Source organism: Stomoxys calcitrans, chromosome 4, assembly GCF_963082655.1.
Source record: "Stomoxys calcitrans chromosome 4, idStoCalc2.1, whole genome shotgun sequence".
NCBI lineage: Eukaryota > Metazoa > Arthropoda > Insecta > Diptera > Muscidae > Stomoxys > Stomoxys calcitrans.
In genome coordinates this window covers 10582181-10603831 of record NC_081555.1, presented here as the reverse complement: position 1 = coordinate 10603831, position 21651 = coordinate 10582181, and the positions used below count along the sequence as shown (strand labels likewise).

The 21651-nt window shown below is 35.9% G+C and overlaps 1 long non-coding RNA gene across 1 annotated transcript in view; it reads left to right on the top strand.

Moving 5' to 3' along the window:
- LOC131997362 (uncharacterized) overlaps positions 1-21651 on the top strand; it is a 119505-nt gene that overhangs the window by 27672 nt on the left and 70182 nt on the right. Inside the window, exon 2 of the long non-coding RNA XR_009398217.1 lies at positions 10834-10867. This is a non-coding gene — a long non-coding RNA (uncharacterized LOC131997362). The remainder of the gene's footprint in view (positions 1-10833; positions 10868-21651) is intronic.

Genomic DNA, 21651 nt, shown 5'->3' with positions numbered 1-21651 from the left:
TGGTCTTGGGTTATGAGGAGTTAAGTGTTATGAGCCAAGCGGCAGACGAGTGGGTCGAAGAATCCGCCGTCGTAGTTATATGGTTTAATGTTACGTTTTTCTAACGTTTTCGGTTTTCTTAACTGCAGAGTAAGTTGTGATTTTTTGTTTCAACCAAGACCTGATGGCCCATGGCTGGTTATTTTGTGCGGTGCGCTTTTTACTGCCTCTATCTCTCTCAAAGGCGGTTTTGTTTCTTTGTGACGGCATGCCTACCAACAAAATCCATCTGTAGAAGCAGCAGAAAACTAAGATTTATGATTTGACTATTTGCTTAATAACACGTTATGGAGCGTTAATAAATGATGAATTTAAATAATTACGAAGAATTTTCTCCGTCTTGTTTGTTAATGCCGTTCGCTCCAACGTATTTTGTATTAATTGTGGTATTAATTGTATTTCCGTTAAGCGAAATGGCATTGCCTTGCCATCGTTGTTTGGCTGACTGGCCTAGGGGAAAATACATAGGAAAGGCGAAAAACAGCTTAAAGTTCGTGTCAAGGTAATTAAAAATTCTAAGCGAAATTCCCAAGAAAGAAATGTTGAAAAATAGAAAAACCATCAGCAATGCCAACAGAGATTTACAACAGCCCAGTTGCGAAAAATAGGTGGGAATAGTTTGATGTAAGCAAGTTAACTTAAAATGTTCTCATTAATCAGTATTTCTAAGGCAATGACAAATTATTACAAGCTTGTCATTACAAGCTGTGGAAGAGTGAAAGAATGTTTCAAGCTCGAGAAGCTTGATGACAGGTAAGATAGTTTGGGTTACCAGACGCTACGAGGTGGCACTAAAAGTGTTTTGGTACAATCACCAGAAGTTTGATGCTGCCTTGAATACCTTAATACAACCAAGAGTGGTTTGATACAACCAAAAATAGTTTATATCAACCAGAAAAGATCGCAAAGTCTTCCAGTGTGTTTCAGATATGTTGAAGTTGTTGCTAATAATAAGAAACGTACAAGGTGTTACAAGCATTTTAAGTTAGAAAGGAAAAGCAGCGCCACATACAAATTATTTCGCAGGGATTACAAACACTTAGTGGTGAATTTTCCAAAAAATTATAGACTTTTGGCCGATAGTGCTGATCGGTCGAAAATTCATCACTGCTTTTGGTTGTGTTTTAACAAATGTAAAATGTTTGTAACTCTCTAAGGCGCTGCTTTTCGTTTCTAACTTAAAATGCTTGTAACATCTTGCACATTTCTTATTATTAGCAAGCACATGAAATATATCTGAAAAATATTGGGGATTCGATTCGAGCCGAAATAGTTAAAAGAGTGTTGTGATACCAAAGGTAGTTTCATACAACCAAAAGTAGTTTGAAACAACCAAAAATTGTTTGAATAGACAAAAGAAGTTTGATAAAACCAAAAGTAGTTTGATACAACCAAAAGTAGTGTGATACAACTAAAAGCAGTTTGTTGCAACAAAATGTAGTTTGAATCTACCAGAAATGGTCTGACGGACTATACTTGGCACGCCTACTGGGTGGTACCCAGTCGGGTAGTAACTGCGACTTCTACAGTCCCAATAATTTAGTTATTAGAAGATGGGTTTATATGGCAGCTATATCAGGTTACGAACCGATTAAGACCATACTTGGTGCAGTTGTTGGTTATTAAAACAAAACACATTGTGCAAAATTATACAGGCTCAAGAAGTCAGGATCCGAGATCGGCTTCTATGGCAGCTTTTCCAGATTATGAACCGACTTAGGCCATTGTCAACACAGTTATTGAAAGTCAAAAGAAACTATCTCATTCTAAGTTTCAACCAAATCAGATAAGAAATTTGCCATCTAGAAGCTCAAGAATTCTTGAAGTAAGAACCGAGATCGGTTTAATGGCAGCTATATCAGGTTATGAACCTAATCAAGTAGTCAAAAGCCGAGATCGGTTTATATGGCCGCTATATCAGGTTATGAATTGATTTGGACTTTTCTTGACTTAGCTACTGGAATGCAGCACAGAACACCTCATACGAATTTCGGGTAAATCGGATAAAAACTTGTTTATATGACAGCTATATCAGGTTATGAACCGAAAGGTCGCTCTTTATGGGGCCTGTATCAAGATAGAGTCCCATATAGCCCATCTTCGAACTTTAACTGCCGATGCACTAAAAAAAGAATCTGTGCATAGTTTCAGCTCAATATATTTTTTAAAGACTGTAGAGTTTGGAGGTCACCGTAGCGCAGAGGTTAGCCCATCTATGGCTCTGAGCACCTGGGTTCCAATCCTGGCGACAATATTAGAAAAAAAATGTCAACGGTGATTATTCCCTCCTTATGCTGACAACATTTATAAGATACTGTGCCATGCATAGAAACCTTGTAAAAACCTCTCCCCAAAAAAGTGTCGCACCACGGCACGCTATTCAGAGTCGGCTTTAAAAAGGAGGGCCCTTGTCATTGAGGTTCAACTTGAAACAGATATGTGAAAAGTTTGTCCTTTTCCCTTATAGGAATGTTAATGGTCAAATTTGCATTTGCAGAATGAATTCTGCAGATGGACGGACGGATTATAGTTTCAGTTTTATTTCTATGTTATGATGTATTTCTTATGCTATGAATAAAACAAAAAATAACTTATGGGAGTTGTTGTTTTTGCACATTTAAATACCTAATTTGGGATGTATTTTTCTTTATCGCATAAATATAAGCCAACAATGTATGTGTCTTTGAAATTCTTGTTGTGTTTGCTTGTACCTGGTAACCATTTCTATTTTGCTCTAATGATTTTTGTTATTGGACATACCAGATCATACCATTTTTACTTTCAGGGCTGCTCAACATACAGACTGCTCTTTGCTCAGTCCAAAAAATAAGCATACATTTTGTGTGAGAAAATGTGTCTAGGTGTGAGGACCACACAATTGTAATTATGTGCAAGTCAATGGGCTTGCTTGGGATTTTTTTAAGTACGTGATAGAACCAAAAGTGTTACGGTGCAACCAAAAGGGGTTTGATGCAACCGAATATAGTTTGATACAACCAAAGGTAGTTTGACGGCAACAAAAGTAGTTTGATGCAATAGGCTGATGAGAGCTGATAGTTTGAAATATTACCAATTCACCATTTTGTCCGTAAAAATTACTCAAAGAGGAGGTTGAATATACCCTGAGGTGGTAAAATTGCAATTTTATCATAATCTATATCTCCCATCTCCTCTGTCACATCCCAAAAAATTCACTCTCATAGATAAAGCTCATATATCTACAATTTCCTATGCTTGTCTTTCATTACTCTCAAACCATTAAAATCTCACCGAAAATATAATTAACATCGCCCAGTGCATGACTTGGTTGGTAATTATCAACGATTTCTCATTTTCCAAACTAAATCCAACTTGTCTCCAATTTCCTGTGTGAAAAGCAATGCAGAATGCAGGTCGGGGAAGCGGCTACTTCAGATATATTTTTATATAATGGATGGCTGATTTAACGACAGGCCATACCGCCAGCTAGAGCTGCTTGACTATGTGTTTGGCTGGGTAATTGTAATGGCCCTCTTTCGCATAGCAGGCACTTATGTATGCATCGTAGATCGTGTAATTAACTGTAATGTGTGAGGATTAAAACTATTTGCCAATTACATACGCATTTTGCTACGTCTGAATGCCGATTCAATTTGTTTTGCTATTTTCCCGGTTGTAGTTTAATTTTTTGGTTTTTGTTCTCGCTTACATTGGCTGAATATATATTTGTTTTTAATTAAGTAGACCAGAATAAATGGAGATGAACAGGTGAAACTACATCCATGCATGCAAGCAAGTGCAACTAAAATATGCAAATAGGAATGGAATGTGTTTAGAAGAAGGAGAAATCAAAAAGAAAAGACGAACGTATACGAAACTAGAAAAAATTGCAAACGGCTGCTTTAATGGACTTTGAAAAATATTCTTTTAAGGCTGTCGGATTAGTTGGTGCTCTTGGATATGTTCAATGAAAATAGAAGAGACCACACAAAGTAAAAGCTATGGAGAAATCTTGAAACTGTTTAGTGGGTATATATAAAACTGCCGTTTTTTTTGCGGAAAAGGAGAAGAAGCCGTAGGCACAAAGGTGTTGGAAAGAGGAGGCATCGCTATGGCAGCAATGTCCTAAATGTGCTAAATACCAAAAGAAGTGGGGCCAAAGAGTTATTCTAGGAGTTATTAAAGAGCTTGCAAACTTTTGAGACTACCAATTTTTTTTATTAACGTTCAACTGGTAGTATTATCGGATTGACAGAAAGTCGGTTCCCATGTCGTTTCTAGCTAAGGAAATATGCGACAAGTAAACTTCTTTTATGAAAAACTTTGGACTTTGTTCACGATGAAAGTACATGTGTTTTGCGATAAATGCTTGCAATAATTTGTGACATAAAGTTTTTTTACCCGACAATACCTCTCTTGGTTGTTGTTTTCGCACATTGAAATACTTACTTTGGAATGGATATTTCTTTACCCAGTAAATATTACCAAACAAAGTATGTGTCTAAAAAATTCTTGCTATATTTCCTCGTATCTGGCAGTCATTTGTCCGTTGCTTTCATGATTTTTTCATTTGGCATACCAGCATTTTTATCCACACCAACATAGGATGGGGGTATGCTAATCTAATCGTTACATTTGTAACACCTCCAAATATTGATCTGCGACCCCATTAAGTATATATATTCGGGATCATTTCGGCATTCTGAGGCGATCTAGCCATGTCCGCCCATCTGTCGAAATCACGATAGTGGTCGAACGCGTAAAGATATCCGCTTGAAATTTTGTACACATACTTTTAATTGGTAAATGCCATTGAAGATTGCAAATGGGTTATATCGGGTCAGATTTGGACATAGTCCCCATATAAACCGATCCCCCGATTTAAATTCTTGAGCCTCAATTTTCATCCAATTTGGCTGAACTTTGAAACAAGGACTTGTGTTATGACTTTCAACATCCAAGCCCAGTATGATCCTAGTCGGTCTAAAGACTGATATAGCCCCCATAGAAACCGATCCCTCGATTTGACTTCTTGAGCCACTAGGAGACTCAATTTTCCTCCGATGTGTCTGAAATTTGGAACAAAGACTTGTGTAATGACTTCCAATATCCATGTCAAGTACGATCCTAGTCGGTCAATAAATTGTTATAGCCCCCATATAAACCGATCCCCGGATTTGACTTCTTGATCCCTTAGAAGCCTCAATTTCCTTCCGATTTTGCTGAAATTTGGAATAAAGATTTGTGTTTTGACTTTCAACTTCTATGTCCAGTACGATCTTAGTCGGCCATAAACTTATATAGCCCCCATATAAACCGAACCCCGGTCTCATCATCTATCTCGCGGAAAGAGTCCAGCAACTTTGTAGCCATGGCCCTACGTATCTCGGTTAATATTCTCTCTAAGTGCTTTCCACCGGTCTTTCTTACTATTCTGTATGACGTTTCGAAGCTTTTTCTTTGGCTCTTTATAGTCTTCGTGTTTCGATGCTGCTTAAGCTCTTCTGTTAGTTCTTTTATATTTTTCTCAATATTTAAGACAGTTTCGCCTTATTGTGTCGATTTTCTCGTTCCACCAGTAGACAGCTGTTTTCTTTCTTCCTGGAGAATTGATTTTCGGCATGGTCTTGTTGCTGGTTTTGGTTATGTCTACAGAGGTCTTCAGCTTATTCAAATTCCACTTACGGGTGCTCTTTTGTGCCCTGCGTTCAGTGATATACTGGTGGTTGTGTGCTGTAAGACTCTCCAGTTTATGATTCTCTTAAAGTTTTATACATTGGTCTGTTGCTTAAATTTAGTTTAATCAAACTTCTACTGATTTGATCAAACTTCTTCTGGTTTGATCCAACTTCTTTTGGTTTGATCAAACTTTCTCCTATGGTTGAACAGTTTGCTTTCCGTTTTATCAAACTTTGATCTCATACAGTCTGATCAAACCGGGCACAAACGAAGCAGAATTTCTAGTGTTTTTTTTTGTATTGCCAGAAAGGAAATCAAACTTTGATCTTATATAGCTTTAACTTGCTTTAACTTTTTTCTATGTAGATCAAACTTCTTCTAGTTTGATCAAACTTTGTTTAGCTTTATCACACTTCTATTTGTTTGATCTTACTTTCTCCTATAGTTTTATTAGACTGCTTTCTCTTTGATATTTAAACATCTTTAATTTTCGTCAAACTTCTTCAAGTTAATTAAATTTAATCTAGATTGATAACACATCTTTTAGTTTGATTACACTTCTTCTAGTTTGATCAAACTTCTTTTAGTATGATCGAACTTTCTCCTATGGATTGTTCATACTTCTTCTAGTTTGATCGAACTTTCTCCTATGGTTTGATTATACTTCTTCTAGCTTGATCGAACTTTCTTCTGTAGTTTGATCAGACTGCTTACCTTGTTATCAAACTAATTTGATCAACCTCTTTGATTAAAGTTCTTCAAACCTTATGTATATATTTTCCAGTTTATAGCTTCTACTTGTTTTTATTGGCATCAAACCACTATTGTCTAGAGATTTCCAGTGTTGTAACTTCTAAGTCCGCCTCAAAGTTTTCCATGTTTTCTTAGAAGTTTTTTAGCAAAGCTAATTACCTCATGCCCCCTAGAATTCCATAACTCAATTATTTATTATTTCTCATTTAAAAATTCTTAATCTACGCTTAGCGTCTAGTTTGCTGAAAACCCTTGTTTTGTTTCGTTTCGTTTGGTTTTTTTCTGCATCTAGACAAGATCAAAAGATTAACATTAACCAGTTGTGGTTGGATTTGGATTTCATTCATAAAATGATTGCGGTGTACGACATGTTCATATACTCGACAATAATTGACTTCACTTTTAGCCTTGGCAAAAATGTTAATTACTGTGTGAGATGGCATAATGATGTTGTCTGTCAATAATAAATAACATTACTCTTGGCCAGGTTCACCAGCGGTCATTTGGGGCCGGCTCTTGAGCACATGGATAGAAATGACCGCAATGACCATTGGTTGGGGATTTAAAACAGATAAAAAAACAAGCAGACAGGTAAAACTTGTGAGTAGGTAAAAAATTTAAACCATTAAAACTTCAAGTGAAGTTGGCAGTAATGATTAAGGGCATAACTGGTGGCAAATGGCAATATTTTGATGGCTAATTTGTTAGATTTTCTTTTCTTGTTGTACTTAACAAAGCATCTATTATTATTTTAATATAATTTTAATTTAAGAATATGACCCTAGCCAAGCAGGAGTTGAATTGTTCTTCAAACTCTTTTTTCTTTAAGGTAAATTCTATACAAGCTATTGCTCAACATTCATATATTTCAAATTTAATTGAGTTCTCATATTGAGGGTTTGGGCTTTGCTGCGTTTTTTTTTTGTTTTGCTGGTCATCGCTGCTGTCAAATCACAGTGGGTTAGAAATTGTAAAGATGTCTTGTATGTGGTATTAACAAAAACAAAAAAAAACTACAAATGCCTTTTCATGTATTTTAATCCTCTTTCTTTTTTGTTATTTTTTCTTCTTCTTCCTCTTATTGTATAGATTACTTTGTTCCAGCATATGTTAAGACTTTAGACAAAAGTCGTTGATGAAAAGATCAAATATATGGCTGCACAGCATGTGCCAAATTTGTACAGCTCGCTCAACTGTATGAGGCTTTGTTGGTGGTTTTTAGTTTTCGGAATTATGTATTTGATTTTTGATATTTTCATCATTAATTTGTTATGATGCGGTGCTTGAGCTGGTTTCTTACAACTCACTTACTCATTCATTCAAAACAAAAAAAAAGAAGAAGGTGACTGGTAACATTATTTGAACTTGAATGTGGGCAAACGATAGCTCAAGAATACCCTGAAACAAATGAAGAGATCATTGAAGTCATCTTAATTGAAAAAAATTGTGTTGATAATTAATTAAATGCTATATCTGGTAAGGTAAGGTGATATTTTTTAAAGAAAAGTTTATACCTAAGAAGCCTCATATTGATTGGAAAATGAGAACTAAAAAGCTTTCAAAATAACTTAAACTTTTGGACCATTGTGGAGTATGGTATGGAACAAAAGAATATTCATAAAATATTTTAAAAATTGATTCCTTTAATTTATAAGCAGCTCGCTGAAGCCTAAGTTCAAGAACATAGGGGTTCTTTTCTTCTTAATCGAAATCATTGTTTAATTTTATTTCAATCATGAGCAAAACATTTATTCCAACACTTGTCGTACCTTCTTATACCATGTTGGAAGGATGATATATTTTAAGACCTTCAAATTGATCAATCGTCATCTGTGTCGTTTTGTTCTGTTTTGAAGACCTTACGTCGTTCTTCTGATTGTTTTACTGTTCATGACATTACATGATTGTCTTTGCATTCATGGATTTACTTTGCTCTGGCCTTTCATTTTGGGGGTGGAACGGGGCCTTTGACACTTGGCCCCTTATATTTATAACAGATTCATGTCTCTAGTCTTTAATACCTTTCAATTAAGACTCATATTGCACTGATGGAGGCGGGGCGCTTCCCTTAAATATTTGATCAAACCAATTGCGGTATGATGCAACCACATAGGTTTAATCAAACTGTTGTAATACTTAAAGCTGAGTAATTCTACACAACACTTTTTGTTATTTTTCTTGAGAATTTCCCCACGCAAGTTCTGAGAATTATTTTAAACTTTTGACACCAAAGCTTTAAAATATTTCCAATTTTATTTACTTATTAGCGGTCCCGCTCCGCTGCGCATTCCTAAACATTATATGGAGCAAAATTTGACTTAGAATATTTATTTTCGACAATTAAAAATGCTTTTAGTGAAATACCATGAAAATAGTATATCGCTTGACAAACAGTTTAACAATATAAGTGCTTTTATCTGAATCCTATATGATCTTTAATGGACTGTGGAGTTTGGATGTAAGGTGTACTCCATTCTTAAAATACTTTATTTCAGCCCGATATTCTCATGATGTCGGATTAAGGTGTTTTCGGCTTTCAGGCCAAAAACTTAGCCCTGAAAAAAATCAGCCTCGTGCTCCCCTTTCAAATACCATTTATTTAAACCCCATATTGCCATTGGTTTTGAGAGGAGTTAACAGGATGAGGCGACCCCCCAACACATGGCCCCAAAATTGGATAACAAATTCGTTTTCTAATCTCAAATACCTTTCATTTGAGCCACATATTGGCATGGTCGAAAAATGTTTACCCTTTGGGGGGTGTTTTGGGGAAGGGTTGATGCCTTAAATACATGATCCTACATTTGGATATCAAATTCGTATTCTACTCCCAAATACCTTTATTTGAGCCACATATTGCGATTGTCAGTAAAAAATTGCTGTTTATGGGGTATTTTGGAAAAGGGGTAGACCATCAGAAAATTGGTCCCGAAAGTGGGTATCAATTCGTGCTCCAGCCCCCAACTCCTTTCATTTAAGCTCCACATTGACATGATGGGTAAATATGCCCTATTTTGGGGGCCCTGAAAATATATCAACAACGTGCTCTATTCTCATATATTTGAAACCCATATTGCCATTGGCCTCAAAATTGAATATCAAATTCGTTTTCTAATCTCAAATACCATTCACTTAAAGCCCTTATTGAAAAAACCAGCAAATATGTCAGGTTTGGGGTATGGGCTCTAAAAACTATGAATATCGAGCTCCACAGTCTTCAAGACCCAAATTGTCTTGGCGAGCAAATACGTCCTATTTGGGGGTTGTTATGGTGGTGGGACGTCCCCTAGGCAGTTGGTCCAGAATGTTGATTTCAGATTCATGGTCTACTCCCATGTACCCTTTATTTGAGCTCCTTTTTTCCGTAGTCGGCAAACATGTCCGATTTTGGGCATTATGCGGCCACTCAGTGACTTGGTTTTAAAAGTATATATCATATTCGTATTCTATTCTAAAATACCTCTTATTTGAGCCCCGTACTGGAATGGTCAGCAAATACTTCCTATTTGGGTGGTATTATGGGGGTAGGGTGGCCCCATAGACACTTTTTCCGAACATTGTTATCAGTTTCTCGCTTTACTTCCAAAGACCTTTCATTTGAGCCCCATATTGCTATGGCCGTAAAATTGTCTTCTTTAGAGTATGTTCTCGGGGATGAGCGGCCCCCCAAACACTTGGTCCCACATCTGAATATCAGATTCATATTCTTAACTCAAATACCTTTTATTTAAGCCCCATATTGCCATGGTCAGTCAATAAGTACTGTTTGGGGAAGGGGTGGACTCCCAGAAACGTGGTCCCAAATTTGGATATCAGATTCGTATTTTACTCGCAAATACCTTGCATTTGTAAATATGTCCGATTTAGGGGTGTTTTGGGTCTTGGGGTGGTCCCCCTAGCACTTGGTCCGACAGTTGGATATCAGATACGTTTTCTTATCCTAAATACCTTTCATTTGAGTCCCATATTGTCGTGATTGGTGTATGTATATGTTTGGTAGGTTTTAGGGTGGGGCAGCCCCCCCTAGGTACCCCACCCCAAATTTATGTACCAAATTTTTATTTCTAGGGTACTATGTGGAGCACACAAAATTTCGCTTAAATCGCACCACCCAACTCCCAGATCTGACGTTTCTGAAAATACGGGTAAGGGGGAGGGTCCGCTCCCCCTTCAGATATCACAAAATGTAGTACCCTATTTTCACCACGGGATCATTATCAGTGAAAATTTAAAGAAATCGTTTCAGCCGTTTCTGAGTCTATAAGGAACACACAAACAAACAAACCTACAAACAAACACAAATTGATTTTTATAAGGTTCTTTCTAAGCCTCACTTTAATTAACTACAAATTAAATATTAATAATTTTCTTATTCTTTTGCAGATACCAGATTTCCTTGGCAAACAAAAACTCTAAGGTATGTTCCAAATTAAGCTGGGTCACAGAAACTGTGTTAATTGCTTTCAGCTTTAAAATTAATTGTCGTTTGTTTTATGTGTATTTTTAATTAATGTGACAACTTGAGACCGTCATAGCTTCCTAAGCAATTTGTCAAAGTGCTTCACATAAATCAGTTAAATTTTCCACAAATATCTTAATATTTTCTCCCTCGCCATACGAACCATGGGACCATGGCTTTTGTCAACCTTATCTGAAATCTTTGTGCTAAATTATTATTGAATTAAAGTCTTTTTAACAAAACGAGGTGACAACTAACTTAGTTGCAGAGGCGTATATAATCCCCTTCGACAAGAAAAAAAACATCCGTAAAACACAGACCTTAACAAAGCGCAACTAATTAAATGGTGATAAGACCATCTTAGCGCTGAGGCAAACTTGAAACAAACCTACAAAAAAATGTAACAAAATACAAAATGACTTGGAACTTACCTAAGGAAAAAATAACTACCTGCTTGTGTGCTTTAGGCACAAGTTGTACCAAAAAAAAGCAAGATAGGGCCAGTTAAGTATTGTAGCTCTATTTGGGTCTTAGGTTTTGCTTTTGGGGGAAAAAAGCCCAAGCTAAGACAAAAAAAAATGTTTTAAGATCATCTAACGCCCATTTAAAACACCAACTCAAGGAATTCACTGAAATTCATTCACAGGGCGGACGAGCGGTCATTCATACCTCTGTGTGGAAAAGTAACAAAAAAAAAACGCACAGGAAGTAAATAATTTGTGGCATGAAATCCAAATATTTTTGTACAAATGTTCCAGCAACAAATAAACGCAATCCTCTAAAAGAAAAAAAAACCCCTTAAACATTTTGATGGTGAAACGCATTTTGGTGTACACGCCTCAAAAAACAAGAACTCCGCACAAAAATTTCCAGCCAACTACAATAAGTAAAAAAAGGTGGCCAATCATTTAAGCCCGCAACAGCAAAATCAACAAAACCCAACTCTAAATTGAGGCAATCTGTCGAATTTTCTACTTTTGTTTTGTTGTTTTGAAAGCTGTTATCCGCTTTAAAAGGGATACCATCAATTATTTCTCACTTAATAATAGATTTCATTGGTTTGTGAAATAGCCGAGACATCAAAGTGGCCAAAAGCCCTACAACTGAATATCTCCAACTGGACAACAAACTTCTGAAGCTGCTTAATTAGCTTAGATTTGTTAAGGTGGGAAAATGTTATTAAATATTAGAGCTTAATGGCTAATAAGAATAGGTTTTTGGAAAAAATAGTTATTATTAGAAGGATCATAAGAGACTCTAGTAGAGCGAGAAACAATTGTAAGCGGAGTTAATAATGGGTTTTAGAGGAAATTGTAGGTTGTTTAACCTAAAGCAAATTATTCCTAAGAAAAAAAAAAAAAAACTTTTTTTTTTGGGAAAAATGGTTTTTTTTAAGTAGCTAAATTTTTTAAAAAGCAATGACGATATGAAAAGCATCTTTTTTCTTAAAAGAGCTATATTTATGGAAAACAAGAAAAAACGTACTAAGTTCGGCCGGGCCGAATCTTATATACCCTCCCCCATAGATGGCATTTGCGGAGTTCTTTTCCCGATATCTCTTTTTAGGCAAACAAAGAATAAAAGAAAATAATTGCTATAATATTGGAGCTATATTAAGTTATGGTCCGATTCGGACCATAATTGAATTGAATGTTGGAGACCATAGTCGAAGTCATTGTGTAAAATTTCAGCCAATTCGAGTAACAATTGCGCCCTTTAGGGGCTCAAGCAATAAAATAGAGAGATCAGTTTATAAGGGAGCTGTATCAGGCTATAGATCGATTCGGGCCATATTTGACATATATGTTGAAGGTCATGTTGCACAAAATTTTAGCCAAATTGGATAATAATTACGCCCTCTGGAGGCTCAAGAGGTCAAGATCCCAGATCGGTTTAAATAGCAGCTATATCAGGTTATGGATCGATTTGAACCATATTTGGCACAGTTGTTAGAAGTCATAAGAAAACACGTCATGCAAAAATTCAGCCAAATCGGATAAGAATTGCGCCCTCTAGTGGCTCAAGAAGTCAAGACCCCGAATTGGTTTATAAGTCAGCTATATTAGGTTATGGACCGATTTAAATCATACTTAGCACAGTTGTTGAAAGTCCTAACCTAATACGTCGTGCAAAGTCAAATCGGATAAGAGTTGTGGCCTCTAGCGGCTCAAGTAGTCAAGATCCCAGATCGGTTTTTATGCAGTTATATTAAAACGTGGACCGGTATGGCCCATTTGCAATCCCAAAAGAAGTATTTGTGCAAAATTTCAAGCGACTAGCCCTACTCCTTCGAAAGTTAGCGTGCTTTCGACGGACGGATGGACGGACGGACAGACAGATGGACGGACGGACAGACAGATAGACGGACGGACAGACAGATGGACGGACGGACGAACAGACAGATGGACGGACGGACATGGCTAGATCGATTTAAAATGTCATGACGATCAAGAATATTTATACTTTATGGGGTCTTAGACGAATATTTCGAGGAATTACAAACAGTGGCTAGCTTTACTCCTTCGAAAGTTAGCGTACTTTCGACAGACAGATGGACGGACGGACATGGCTAGATCGATTTTAAATGTCTTGACGATCTAGAATATATATACTTTATGGGGTCTTAGACGAATATTTCGTGGAGTTACAAAAAGAATGACGAAATTAGTACACCACCATGCTATGTTGGAGTCGGCGGGACCGACTATATAATACCCTACACCACCAAGTCTACGTACTACTTGTAATACATAGAAATTTTATCCAAATCTAGTTAGACCTTAGTTTTGCATACCTATTGAAACCTTGTACGATTTTCTTACGATGATACGAAAATTGTGGCTTCTACAGTATTAAAAATCGAAATGCATAAAAGATATAAAAAGAGGGTTCTGCTTTGATGAAATTTTTTGCATGCAGTGCAACGTCTGATGACTTGGCAATTGCGGTTAGGGAAAAGTTTCCCAGCACTCTAAGAGATATACTTCAGGAAGCTCTACGTGCAACAGCAAAGTGGGCTACCGAAAGTGGTCTAGGTATAAATCCGTGCAAGACAGAAGTAGTTCTTTTCAGCAGGAGATACAAGTTGCCTACAGTGGAACCTGTCTCCTTGGGAAAGCGCAAAATACCTGGGTGTTTTGCAAGACAGGAAACTGAACTTCAAATCCAACTTTTGGAAAGGGCAAGAAAAGCCAACCTTGCGCTATACAACCTATTCAGACCATATTTGCCACACATGTTGGAGGTCATTGGAAAAGTTCAGCTAATTCAGGCAATAACTGCGCCCTCGGGGGGCTCAGGAAGTATAATCGGTTATCTGGGAGCTATATTCAAATAACAACCAATATGGCCCATTTGTAATCCCCAACGACCCATATCAATAAGAAGATCTGTGTAAAAATTAAAGCGGACATCTTCGTTTGTTCGAACGCTATCGTGATTTCGACAGACGGACAGACGGATATGGCTAGATCGACTCTGAATGTCGAGGTGTTTCAAACGGAATGACTAGACTAGTATCCCGCCATCCAATGGCGGTGGTTTAAAAATGTACTTTTTCATATAAAGCTATTTTTTTTTGTAATAAACATATCAGCTTTTTGTACACTACTAATATATCAAACTCTCAACCTCATTGGAATCCGCTCGCCCATAATGCCCCATAATTTTGTCCATTAACAAAGTGGCGCATGCGTAACTTGCATTCAAGTGTAACCATCATTACAACATCAGAGAGTGGAGGCCCAACATACAAAGCCATTAAAGACGCCACCATAAACCATAACAAATCGAGGGTAAGCATTTCCCTTTCGAAAATCCCAAAGTATTTTTTTTTAATTTTACAACAAACAGAACAATTTCGTAATTTTATTGAGAGAGGGGTCGCACATTAAGAAAAAAAAAAAAAAAAAAACAAAAACAGAGTCAGGAATTCAACTACTATCGAAAATCATTCAACCTTTTGACAAGTCTTAGGAGAACAGGCATCAAAGTATGTTGCTTGATTTTTGTTTTGTTTTTTGTTTTGTATGAAACACTCCCACAGTTATTCCATAATTGCTATTTTACTAAACCAATTCCAAATTTAATTGTTATTGTTCGTTTTTCGATGAATGAAAATCTAATTGAATTAAAAGGGGGCAGAAAAATTCACATGACATGTGTCTCATAACACTCCAATGACAATGACAAACAATTTAATTTAGGCGGCGCAATGACAGTGGCACAGACGCACGGACGGTAAAGAAAAAAAAAAACTAAAATGGAAACATGTTGCAGTGCCTGTAGGTTACTATTTTTCCATTTAAAAATATTTTGTAAAGTTTTTAGTTTTTTTTTTTTTAACTAATTGAAAATGTTTTTTATTGAAGACTATTTAACATATGTTCAAATTTAGCCCATTTACAAGTAGCTATTTTTAAATAATTTTTTTTTTTTTTGCCTAATGTCGTTTGTGCTTTTCTCGAAATTTGTTAATTTGTTCAGATTAAACGCTCTGTTTGTTCTGCGCTCAAGCGTTTAACTCTCTCCCCTCTGTCGCTCAACGAGCACTTGAAAATGCATTTGGTGGGTAATTGTTTAATTTATGTTTGTAACCCATTTTTTATGGGGATAAGCGGTTTTCGCAGTTCACTTCACTTGAAGTTTTATAGACTTCATCAATTGCAATGTGTAGCGAACACAGAAGAAGTAGGAAAAACTAAGGCCTAAAACACCATAAAAGAAACTTTAACGATAGGGTAAGACGTTTTAATTGTTATTTTTATAACATTTCCAATCAAGTTTAGGAAAAACAGAATATTGAAGCAAGAAGTGAATGAAAATTAAAACTTATGGGAGAGAAGGAATTGATGGGAAGTACAACTAATTAAGTTGAGAACATAGGCTTAATTCTTGAATACTACACTGAAAAAAATGCAATCGTAATTTCAAAGATTCGAAGCTAGGATTAGCAAACTTAATTTAAAGATTAATGATTTTCCAAATTTTTAAGTTGAAAAATATTCATCACCCCGTGAAGAGTATTTTTTTCATATTAAGAATTTTTTTTAAATGGTTGGTTAATAAATCCTTAGCTTTGTGTATTGTTATTAAAGACAACAAGTTAAAGCTAGACAAGTTCGGCTGAGCCGAATCTTGGGAACCCACCACCATGGATTCTGCTAAAATATGGGAGCTATATCTGGTAATTGACAGATTTGGACCGTACTCGGCATAGTTGTTGAGAGTTATAAAAGTACCTTATATGCAAAATTTTAGCCAAATCGGATAAAAATCGCGGCTTGTAAGGGCTCAAGAAGTCAAATCGGAGATCGGTTTATATGGGAACTATATCATGTTCTTGACCAATTTGAACCGTACTTGGCACACTGGTTGAGAGCCATAACAGAACACCCTATACGAAATTTTAACAATATCGGACAAAAAATGCAGCTTCCAGGGGCTCAAGAAGTCAAATCGGGAGATCGGTTTATATGGAAGCTATATCAGGTTCTTGACCGATTTGGAGTTTACATAACACAGTTGTTGGAAGCCATAACAGAAAAATATGTGCAAAATTTCAACCAAATCGGATTAAAATTGAGGCTTCCAGGGGCTCAAGAAGTCAAATCGGGAGATCGGGTTATATGGGAGCTATATCATGTACTTGACCGATTTAGACCGCATCTGTGTCGAATATGGTTCAGATCGAACATCACATCCTTAACCCATCTGCATATTTAAGTTCTTGGCCCCATTGAAGACGCATTCATCACCTGACATCGCTGAAATTTGCCACAGTGAGCTTTTTTTAAGCGCTCCTTCCTCCGTTCCAGGTATGGTTCTGATTGGACTATAAATTGGTATATACATAGTCGCCATATACACCGAACTCTCGATGTATGGTCTTGGACTCAAAGAAGCCGCATTTATTACCCGATATCGATCTCCCAATTGAAGAACTTTACCCGATTTTCCTGAAATATGGAACAGTGTATTGTATATATTGGAGTCGTATGAACCCGAAGTGTATGAGCTGTATGACGAAGTTAAACGTATCAAAATACAACGGTTGCGTTGGCTAGGTAATGTTGTCAGAATGACAGAAGAAGACGATAGTACTCGCAAATTGGGACATCCAAGAGTCCGATACAAAATCAAGTGGTGAGGGACTCTTCGAAACTTGGTTTTGGAGATTATAAATGGTGATTTTTTACTTATTATCTTTTTGGCAACACTGGTTTAAACATCTCACGCACGTTTCGTGTTTTGTTTCACTGTCAATCATCTTCAGTTTGGTCTATAATTTGACCATGAATCGTCTTACAAATGAACAACGCTTGTAGGTTCGGTGAACATTTTATTTCACGTTCGGGACCGGTTAATTGGCCGTCTACATCGTGCGATTTAACTCCTTCAGACTACATTTTGTGGTTAAAGCTCATGTCTATACAGACAAGTTCGCTTAAATTGACGCATTAGAAGACAATATTAAAGCATATATTCGTGAGATACCGGCCGCAATGTTGGAAAGAGTATGCTTTTCTTTGCTAAGCTTTCCCTCTCACATAGAATTCGCCAAGACATCAAAGGACAAGACTTGTTGTTTTCTTACTTTTCTCACTGTTAGATAGATAACAATTGTGACTTTGTTCATTTACCGAAAGACATGATGTCTTCTTATCTTGCATCCTAACGTGGTTGTCAAATTATGTCTATGTTCATTCACAGCAAGAAATGTTTTAATCTGAATTTTCTCACTGTCGTGTTTGTTATAATCATGACCAAGTTCATTCACCATGAGAAGGAAAAAATATTCTCACTTGTTTCCCTGTGGTAAAAGTTATCATTATGTGTATGTTCATTCGCCGCTAGAAATTATGTCTTTTTACATTTCTGTCCGTCGTAAAACTTACCATTATGTCTATGTTTATTTCCAACTAAACATAAAGTCTTTGTACTGTTCTTACTTTTGCGAATATTAACTTTATGTCTATGTTCGTTCACTGCAAGAAAATATGTCTACTTACTGTTCTCCGTGTTGTGGAATTTACATTATGTCTGCGTTCATTCACAACAAGGCGTGATTTCTCCTCACTGTTCTCCTTGTTGTAAACGTTACCTTCAAGTCTATGTTTATTCATCGCAAAAAATGTATATGTATACGTTCATTCACCCCAAGCATTGATGTCTTCTAACTTTTTTTCTCTATATTGTATTCCCTGTCATGGATGTCAACTTATGTATATGTTCATTCACCGCAAGAAATGATGCCCACTTAAAGTTTTCCATGTCGTCAATGTTACTTTGTGTTCATTCACCGCAAGACTTGATGCCTTCGTACTGTTCTCCCTGTATTGTTATTATGTCTATATTCATTCACCTCAAGACATGATGCTTTCAGACTATTCTTCCTATCGATGTTCAATTAACACATGCGGCGATTGAATATATGTTTGAGCATCATATACAGTTAAGTTTGCCCGTTTCTGTGTTGCAATTACTACAGCATAACATGAGAATGTATTGGAGTCACACAAATCACCCTCTATTCAATTTCACCAAAGATTTGGCCTGAAATTTCTTTGTTTATATTTTTATGTTTAGTCCCACTATTCCAAGTGTTTAGTGATTATCTATACCATATACTCTTATCAAATCTTTTCTATCCTTCGCCAGGGCATGGAGCGTATATTAGGTTTAGTTGCATTGCAATTAGGTTATATTCGTTAATATTTCGATAAGCCTCTTGAATAAATCCTTCCTTCAAATTGTTTTCATAGCCATTAAAAGGCTAAATTATCTTAACTATGTAAGTAAGGAATTGCTTCAAGAAGGCACTTATAAGTTTAAGTCAAAATGACGTAAATTTCACTCAAATTGGTTCAGCTATCATCTTATCACTAACTAATTTTGTTTATGACGCGTTATTATAAGGCTTTTAATGCCTGGTAATAATTATGTACCTGAACTGGCAGCGTGATAAGGAACTTTATTAAAGCACCTGTATCCTTTATGGAGGGCACACAATCAGGGACGTAGGATTTTATTTTGGAGGAGGAGCTGATATTAGAACTGCAGAAAAATAATAAGTACCTATACGCGCTAATATTCGAAAAATATAAATATGGCGAGAGGGGTGGTGGGCACGAGCTGACAACCACCCCCTGGCTACTTCCCTGTATGCAATGTTCGACTCTGACGTTTATTCTGTGGTCCTTGCCAGTTTAATCCAGTCGAAATCACTCCGAAGTATTGATCTGCGAACCCATAGAGTATATAAGTATATTCTTGATCGTCTTAACATTCTAAATCAATTTATACAGAAAAAAATAATAATTGGTTTCAATCACAAAATTAATTGATCCAATTAACTTTTAAATTGAAACAGCTTCAGTCACAAAAATCGGACGAAAATTGCTCCCTCTAGAGGCTCAAGAAGTCAAGACCCAAGATAGGTTTAAATGGCAGCTATATCAAACCATGGACCGATATGGCCCATTTACAATCCCAAACGAAGAAGTATAAGAAGTATTTGTGCAAAATTTCATGCGGATAGCTTTACTCCTTGGAAAGTTAGAGTGCTTTCGACAGACAGACGGACGGACGTGGCTAGATCAACATAAAATGTCATGAAATGTCAAGAATATACAGCGGTCAAAAAAAGTATTCATCATTCAATGTTTTTTTTTAATAAGTCTACAAAAGACAATTGGAATAAAAACATATTAAACTAATGATGCAGTAGTGCTTGTGTGATATATACGTACACAATTTCATTGTTTTTAAAGAAAAAAATAGTATTTATTGGAACAAAAAGGGCCATTTTACAGCTGAACACAAAAAATTAAACAAAAAAAGTATTCATCATTGCAAAAAAACAAAAAAATAAATAACATAATTTAAAAAAATTAATACTTTGTTATTCGACCACCGCGTCTTATAACTTCTTTTAAACGGTTTGACATCGATTGGACTAATTTAGCGGTTATATTTTGGTCTATATTAGTCCATTCCTCCATTATCACCTGTTGCATTTGACTCTTGCTCGAAAAATTGCGCGTTCTCAATTTGCGTTCGAGATGTTCCCAAAGATGTTCAATTGGGTTCAAGTCGGGACTTTGAGGAGGAGTTTTAATGACTTTGGGGCAGTTATACAGCATCCACATCTTGGTATTTAAAGCAGAATGTTTGGGGTCATTATCTTGATAATATTGAAAGTTATTACCAAGCCCAAGTTTTACAGCACTATCTTTTAAATTCCTCTTTAAAATGTCAATGTAATACTTATGATCCATTACTCCATTAATAATTTCAAGATTTCCCGCTCCTGAAGCCGCCATACACTCCCAAACCATTAAACCACCTCCACCATGTTTTACAGTAGCAACTGTGTTTCGTTCTTCAAGCTCTGTATTTGGTTTTCTGTACACTATGACCTTTCCATCGCACCCAAAAAGATTAAACTTGCTCTCGTCTGCAAAAATGACTATTTTCCAAAATGATTCGGGCTGTTTTACATACATTTTTGCGAAGTTTAGCCTTTTCACTCGGTTTATTTTATTTATAAAGGGCTTCTTACGTGCAGTTCTTCCTCTGTAACTATGCCTTTTGAGTGTATTTCGAATTGTTTGTGTAGTAACTTCCTTCCCTAAATATTCCATAGTGTTTTTACGAAGAATGGTCGCATTTGTCTTCGGAGTTTTCTGAACTTGCCGCACTAGCCAACGCACATCTCCAACTGAAAGTGCTTTTGGTCGACCAGATCTTGGTTTATTGTCAACAGTTTTCGTTTCTTTCCACTTTCTGATGATGGATTGTATAGTAGATCGTGGTCTATTTAATATTTCACTGATAGTTTTTTGAGTTAAACCATTCCTGTGGTGTTTTATTATCAAAACTTTTACCTCATCAGAAACCTCGTTTTGCTTACGACCCATTTTGACAAAAACTATATTTTCAATGAAATTAAATATTTGCTGTCAAGGGCAAAGCCTCCTTTACTAAATAAAACAGAAAAGGGGGATTCCCAAATAATATTTGAATTTGACTTTGATGATAGCACATCAATGATGAATACTTTTTTTGTTCTGTTTTTGGTGTTATTATATAAAATTGCATTTTTTGCGCTAATTAAATTTATTTTTTGAATTTATTTTAAAACATATTACGAAAAATAAACTATTGCATAAAACTGCATTATTTGTTTACTTTAAATTTTCTTCAATTACCCAAAATAAATGAATTTATTATCAATTTTGCTAATGATGAATACTTTTTTTGACCGCTGTATATACTTTATGGGATCTTAGACGCATATTTCGAGGTGTTACAAACAGAATGATGAAATAAGTATACCCCCATCCTATGGTAGAGGGTATAAAAAGAAATAATCGATTCAATTACAAATTTAATTGAAAGACTCAATTATTTATTTGAAAAATATAAAATTTTTAATCACATTTTTTGTTAAAAAAATTTTCAGATTCAATTAAAAAATGATTGAATCAAATAATTTCTGAATTGAAAATTTTTAATCGAAAGGCAAAAGTCGGGCGGCGCCGACTATATAATACCCTACCCTACATTTATTTACCCTATTTATCAGAGCTACATCTCAATCTGATGATGATTGGACAACAAATACGACCTGCAATTTGGTTACAAGAATACATAGCCCCCATATAAATTGATTCCCAGATTTGACTTCTTGAGATTCTAAAAGCCTAAATTTTTATCAGATTTTTTTGAAATTTTACACG